Consider the following 7,175-nt stretch of genomic DNA (forward strand, 5'->3'; position numbering starts at 1 on the left):
TGTCACAGGTTTTATAAATTTGTTTTATAATATACTAGAAACAGTTTATATAGAGGTGTGTCAGTTTTGTAGTCACACTTAAGTCTCAACTGAACCAAGGCTGTATATAGTCTGACAAATAAACCGGGTTTAATTTCATACCTTCAAGTGAGCAGCACTGAGAATCCTATTCTTATTCTTTAGGTGCCCAATAGATGGTGCTATGTGAGAACTAAGCTGCTTATTGTTATTTTTTAGGTCTCTCCTTTTGTGAAGAAAAATAAAGATAGCAATCTTACTTTGGCAATACAAAACAAATGAAAAAAGTGGAGCTATTATTCATAAGCCACTAGCTACAAAGCATAGTAGTATCAACAGAGGCACTGATACAGACAATTCTAATTTATCTTCCTTCTCCTGCTTCCAAATTCTTTGACTTTGGGAAAGGGACTTAGCCTTTTAGATTGCAGTTTCTTCCACTAAAATTGTGTAAACAAATAGGATCATACCTCTGTTGTGAAGATTAAATGAAGAAATACACAAGATGTCTTAAACCCAGTGTTTAATACATGCTAGCTATTATCACCATTATTTATAAAATAAATTACTTTCTCATTATAGTTAGAATGCATGAAATATGCTGCTTTTAATGTGTGTTCCACAGTAGAACAAAGTTCATGTGGTATTTCCTCAGAAAATATATACCAGAAGAAAACATACTAACTTGTTATATTCAGCTGGAAGATATTTTTCTATAATTTCTAATGATTTATCATCTTTTTAATAAAATTTATTGTTAGTATTAGTGGCAGTTTAATAAATTTGTATTTCTTGTATGTTAATATTTTATGACTTATTCTTGCCATTTAGTGACTATTCTGTTTATTACACTTCTGACGTGTAATTCATAACGAATAAGAATATGTGATTTTGACTAATTTTGTGTCGACGATTATTTAATTATGGATATTTTTGCTAAAGAATTCTGAGAATGAGGACTGTCCAAAGAATGATTATCATGTTTGTGTCCTTATATCTGCAAATTATAATTAAAATGTCCAGTTAGTAACATAAGTTTCTGCTTATCTATTAAACTTATCAGTTAAATGAAAATTTTAAACATGTTTCCTGAAAAAAAACTGATTGACTTTGTAGTCTAAAGTAGCATTGACATTTGGTCAAAAACATAAACATTTGATTTCAGGAACATTAGACAGTAAATATTTTTCTCTCAATAACCTCTTTTGAATAAAGTTAAATTGTTGGCAGAAACTTATGTTATTTCTGTAACTACTGTCAGTGGAAGAAAACCTCAACTGTAACATTAATTAAAGAGGTTTATTCAGAGCTGAATATGTGGGACCATGACCTGGAAAGCCACATTCAAGAAGCCTTGAACAAGTGGTCTTGCTGTAGTTGTGTTACATACATGTTTAGGAAGACAGGAATTACATGTAAAGTCATAAATCTACATATGGAAAGTGTACATTGGTCTCCACTGAAAAGACAGGACATCTAGAAGCAAGGGATTACAGGTCATAGATGGGTTTAAAGATTTGTTCATTTGTAATTGGTTAAAGAAATAAAGCTGTATCTAAAGGCTTGGAATGTTTTCAGTTGGAATATTTCAAGTTAAGATAAGGAAGTCTGTTAATCAGAGACTGGAAATATACACAGACTCAAGTGATCTGTTAAGTAAATTGATGACCTGCAGGTGTGGCTTAACCATTGTCTTACATGGCCTTAGGATTGTTAATGATTTTTATCTTATTGGTAAAAAAAAAAATAACTCCAAAAGGGGGGGAAAAACTAAGCATGTCTACCTCCCTTGTGCTCATGGCCAGCAACTCAGCTTTAAGAATTTTTTATGGGGTCAGGGGACCTCAGTCAAGAATGGGTCCATTCAGTTGGATTGGGTGGGGGGGCTTAAGAGGTTATTGCAGTTCATACTACTCACTTGGTTTTAACAAAAGGCATTGCTATTAATTCCTCGGGAAAAGAGCTGAGTGAAATATACATCTTAGCAGCCATCATGTGGTAGTAACTGAAGAGTAGATTTGGAGCTAGGTTTTCATTAAGAAAAACTTCCTTATCTGCCAATTTTAAAGAGACTAGCTAATTATTAACATCATAAAATTGACTTGGGAATGTGAACCTTACCTTCCTACCTAACCCAAACAGTTGATTTAAAAAAAAAAAAAAGCAAAATAATTCCCTAATGGCATTGGAAAAGAAACACAGCCTCAAATATTGAAACCAGTTGAAGATAGTCAGGTGTGGATTGATAAAGGAAATTATAGCCCTGGATGTATAAATTAATGCCACTTGGGAGGATTTTTTGCCTTTAGGAACATTGCAGGAATGTCCCAAGTGCAGCAACACTAGACAAAATTAGATATCCCCAAACTAGAATATTGAAGTGCGAGTTTTGACATGGAGAACCCACGTTAGTTAGATTTCCCCCTCTATGCCCAGGCCCTAACCCTCATGAAGAAGCAGAGTTTGAAGATGTGAACTGGAGAGCCGCGAACAACTAATGTATCCCCAAACCAGAAGATGAGCTTTTGTTTCAATTTTATGATAGAATATGAACTTGTCATTGACATCATCACTAGAGGCATGTTCTTGTAAATAATACCAATACCCGGAAAGAGGGTGAACACAGATATTGAACAAATCAGAATTATCTAATATTTGAGGAATATTTGAAGAAAACAGTGAAACAGAGACATTAAGAACTAATTGTCAATACAATTCATTTAAGCATTAGAAGAAAATATCAAGCTATCACTCATATAAAATAGGAACAATTAGGAGATCAATCATAGATCTTAAAAATACAAAAAATATGATAATTAAAGTTTGAAAGAAGGACTAAAAGAAACACTTAGAGTTGTTACACAAATTGTTAATTAAAAACTGTAAGCTTGGCATCTGTAGCTAAGAGGTTAGGGCGCTGGCCACATACACCAGGGCTGGCAGGTTCGAACCCAGCCTGGGCCTGCTAAATAACAATGACAATTGCAACAAAAAATAGCCAGGCATTGTGTCAGGTGCCTGTAGACCCAGCTACCTGGGAGGCTGAGGCAAGAGAATTGCTTAAGCCCAAGAGTTTGTTTGACGTTGCTGTGAGCTGTGACTCCATAGCACTCTACCAAAGGTGACATAGTGAGACTCTGTCTCAAAAATAAATAAAACAAATAAAATAAAATAAAACAAAACAAAACTGTACTGAAGGCATCTCCCAGAACAAGTTAAAAGGAAAACAAATAACAACAAAAAAATAACCCCACCAAAGAAAGTTGACAGCATGGCATAAAAGCTTAGAGATATGTAGGAAATCTCTAAAAGTTTCAATATATATCTAGTATTAGTTTCAGGAAGAAGAAATATAAATGGGGTAGAGAGCAAGCAAATCAATAACAATTTCCTAAAACTGAAGAAGAAAGGCTTTAGCTAAAGGTGGGGTAGGGGTAGAGTGAAGGTTGAGGAAGGAAACCCTCCTGGGCCCATGTGTGAAATAAAGGGCCACACCAAAGTAAAATATATATCTTTAATGGTTTTTGGAGGGGTGGGTGGGAATCATGTTACTTGCAAAAAATGAAAAGGCTGAAGTTTGATGTCTCATCAGTCAGATTGATTGTTGCTACGTAAAGGACAATGAATCAATAGCGTCAGAGGACTAAAGGAGAAACTATGTTGGAATCACCTTTTGGCATTCAGGTGACAGGGATAAAATACTGGGGTGCCAGAAAAATGTATACACAGTCTAAGTGATGTTATCTGTGTATTGCTTTTTGAATTTGAATTGAATTACAGGAGCAATATGTTTGCTAAAAGAAAAGGTTAATCAAATAAATGCTAGTGTCACCACGTGACAGGCAGGACAGTCAAAGAAATGACAGAAACATAGTTGTTGTTCAAGGAGCACAAGACCACTTTGAAGTGGAATTTGAAATTCAAGAATGTTGTGTAAGTACAACAACAGTGAAATTGTGAGTTTGCAACAGAACCTCCAACATACCTAACCTTTGCACACATTGATGATAAGTTTGAGTGGCACGGTACTGTGTGTGAAGTGCCCAAGGGAATATCCAGGAGGCTTCACACAGCAAGTCCTGCTTCCTCTGCTATAGTGTTGGAACACTTTGCAAGCTCACCACAGAAATCTACAAAACAGTGTGAATGAGACAAGAGTTAGCAAAACAAGTAAGAAATTAATGCCTTCTTAGAACAGCAAAATGGACAGTTTTCATCCCAAGTTAATTACATGCATTGCAATGTGATGAGCTATACCTTGTTGAGAACTTGCTAAGACAATGAATAGGTTGAAGAGGTGCAGTTGAGTTTCTCCCATGTTCTCCTAATTTACACGCCTTCACTTCTACTTATGAGGAACCTTAAAGGATGTATTGTACTGTAGAAAACTGGTTACTCTGATGATACTTTGGAAGAAATCGAAACAGCATGATTAAAGATCTAAGTGGGGGGATATTTTGGTCAACTTTGCTTTAATCAGAAGTGTCTGGACACAGATGATAACCACTTAGAGTACTTCTTGTAATTGCAGAAGTCAAACGTGACTTGTGTTCTTTGTTGTTAGTATATAGTGAGTATTTACAATTTTTTTTTTTTTGGACGGAACCGGGTTTGATATTGGAACCTCCGGTATAAGAGACCCATGCCCTACTCCTTTGAGCCACAGGTGCCGCCCAATATTTACGATTTCAATACAGTTTTTTCCTTTCTTAAAATGTGCATACATTTTGGCCCTGAATCAAGGCCAGCAGTTTGCTGAAGCTGTTGGTTTCAAGCAGGAGCCTAAAGAATTATCTTTCTATGGTCTGCTGGCTGTTTCAGAACTTTGGAAATGTAATGGTCAATTCATTAGAAAGAAACAGTATGAAAAAAAAAATGTGCCTACATTTTTGGCATCCTTCATATGTAAAAATATTCCCCATGTTTACCACTCTCAGGCTTACTTGAAATAATCACATAAATATGCAAACTAGTAAAACAGAAAAATAAAGACTAAGGATGATGTGATATTTATCAAATAGTGGCGAGCAATAGCAACAAAAAGAAAGTAAGCTGGAGGATAAATGGTTATGTCTAATTTGTTATTGATGCATGACATTAAAGCAAAAAAGATAGTAATAAGTGACAAAAATCCTGGTTGCAGCCTAGGATTGTCACATATGAACGAAAGTGGGTAAGTGTGAATGGAGTGGCAAATTTAAAGGCCCACAAAATTCTTATTTGATGGAAAGTCAGAGACTGATCAGTCCTAGATTTTTAATAGCAAATATGAGATTAAGTGAGTATGAAAAATTCTGCTCAGCCATCATTAAGAAATCAAATGTTTCAAGAGAGTGAAGTGTAAAAATAAAATACGTCCAACCCATTAGTCCCATTTAATACCTATGCTGCACCCTATTTCCTTCATAAGAGTTCTATGCTTCATAGAGACATGTCTTAGTCTGTTTACTGTTGCTGTTAAACAGGGGTGTCCAAGCTTTTTTCTTTTCTGCTGTACATTGGAAGAATAACAGTTATCTTGGGCCACTTATTAAATACAAAAACACTAATAACAGCTGGTGAGCTAAAAAAAAAAAATTCGTGCATACTTTTCATGATATCCAACACTGCAGAGCAGTAAAACAATTCTCAACTAATAGGCATGAGCTCTGTCGGCCACAGGTTGGACACCCATGTCAGGACCATGTGAAACTGGGTAATTTATGAAGAAAAGAGGTTTGAAGCTTTTTGGCTTATGATTGTGGTGTCTGGGAAGTTCAAGAGTGGTCACCTGCAGCTGGTGAGCACCTCAGGCTGCTTCAGCTCATTATGGACATCAGGGAGATGGATGTGAAAGGAGACCACATGGGAGAGGAAGCAAAAGAGAAGCCAAGCAAATCAGACTCTTTAAAATAACCTGCTCCCCTAGAAACTAACCTGTTCCCTAGACCAGACTAAGAGGGCATTAGTCTGTTCATAAGGGACCCTAACACCTCCCTCTAGGCATGCCCTTTCCCAACCCTGCCACATTAGGGATCAAATTTCAATATGAGTTTTATGGGGAGGGCAAACCAAATCATGGTAAAAGATAAGCTTCATATTTTGCATGTTAACAAGATCTTTCTGGGAATATATGAAGGAGGGGTTGAAGAAAAGAGGCAGTTGAAATACTCTGGAGATTCTACTTTTGTATGTATTTAAAGATGTCAAAAGTTAGTGTATCACACACAGCTCACCTGACAAAATATGCTTGAGTCATAGTAATACTGAAGAATGTTTATAGATGCTACTTTTAAAAATCACGTGTAAATCTATTTCAATGCTGTCGGGGAAGAGTATTTTGTGTGGGCTGTAGCATTATACATAGAAGGAAAGCTAGAATGCCCTGTGAGATAAAAGGTTCTCTAGAGGACCTAATTTTAAATAGGGTCCTCCATGTCTGTGCAGGAAAATGGGGGAAGAAGGAGAGAGGAGAGTGCTCGATGAAAGAGAAAAAGAAGTAGGAAGAAAACTTGGCTCTGGTGCTAAAAAATCACCAGTGTGACTTTCCTGTAAGAAAGAAAGAGTGATGTGGGATCAGGATAGATAGTATGAACATTTCAAGTTAAAGATTTTTTTAAAAACCTTATGCTTAGAGAAATGAGAATTCATTGTGTGATATCTTTTAAAGCAGGAACAATAATGTCTGTAAAAGAATACTCTGGTTTCTGGGTAAGGAATGGATAGTTCAGGGGACATGTTTGTAGGGTGACTAGTATTCTAGATGGGAGATAATGATGACTCAGACTAGGATGCTAGCTGACGAGATGGAAAATAGGCAAATTCAATAAATACTAAATAGAATCAACAAAAATTGGCTGATGTGGTGTGCAAGCATGCTAGTTGCCTACTGCTGCATTACCAATTACCATAAATTTAGCAACTTAAAATAACACTCATTTATTTACCACAGAATTCCAGTAGTGTGGTTAGAATCTCTTTTGAGGTATCATGAGGCTGAAATCAGAGAGTTCTCATATGTCTTCATATATAAGCTCTGAGGAACACGCATTTTCAAGATCACTCATGTTACTGGTAAAACTTTCTTTAGAATTCTAAAATTGAGGTCCCCATTTTCTGCTGTTCCTAGAGGCTGGTCTCAGCAACTGGAGGGTGTGTGTTCTACATGCCACATGACC

At 36.2% G+C, this 7,175-nt stretch overlaps 1 non-coding gene across 1 annotated transcript; it reads left to right on the plus strand.

Moving 5' to 3' along the window:
* Window positions 1-4,745: 4,745 nt before the first annotated feature.
* On the plus strand, window positions 4,746-4,882 carry LOC128591059 (small nucleolar RNA SNORA2/SNORA34 family). Its single transcript, XR_008381495.1, has one exon. It is a non-coding gene; the product is annotated as a small nucleolar RNA SNORA2/SNORA34 family (small nucleolar RNA).
* Window positions 4,883-7,175: the final 2,293 nt, after the last annotated feature.

The sequence above is a fragment of the Nycticebus coucang genome, chromosome 7 (assembly GCF_027406575.1).
Source record: "Nycticebus coucang isolate mNycCou1 chromosome 7, mNycCou1.pri, whole genome shotgun sequence".
Lineage (NCBI taxonomy): Eukaryota > Metazoa > Chordata > Mammalia > Primates > Lorisidae > Nycticebus > Nycticebus coucang.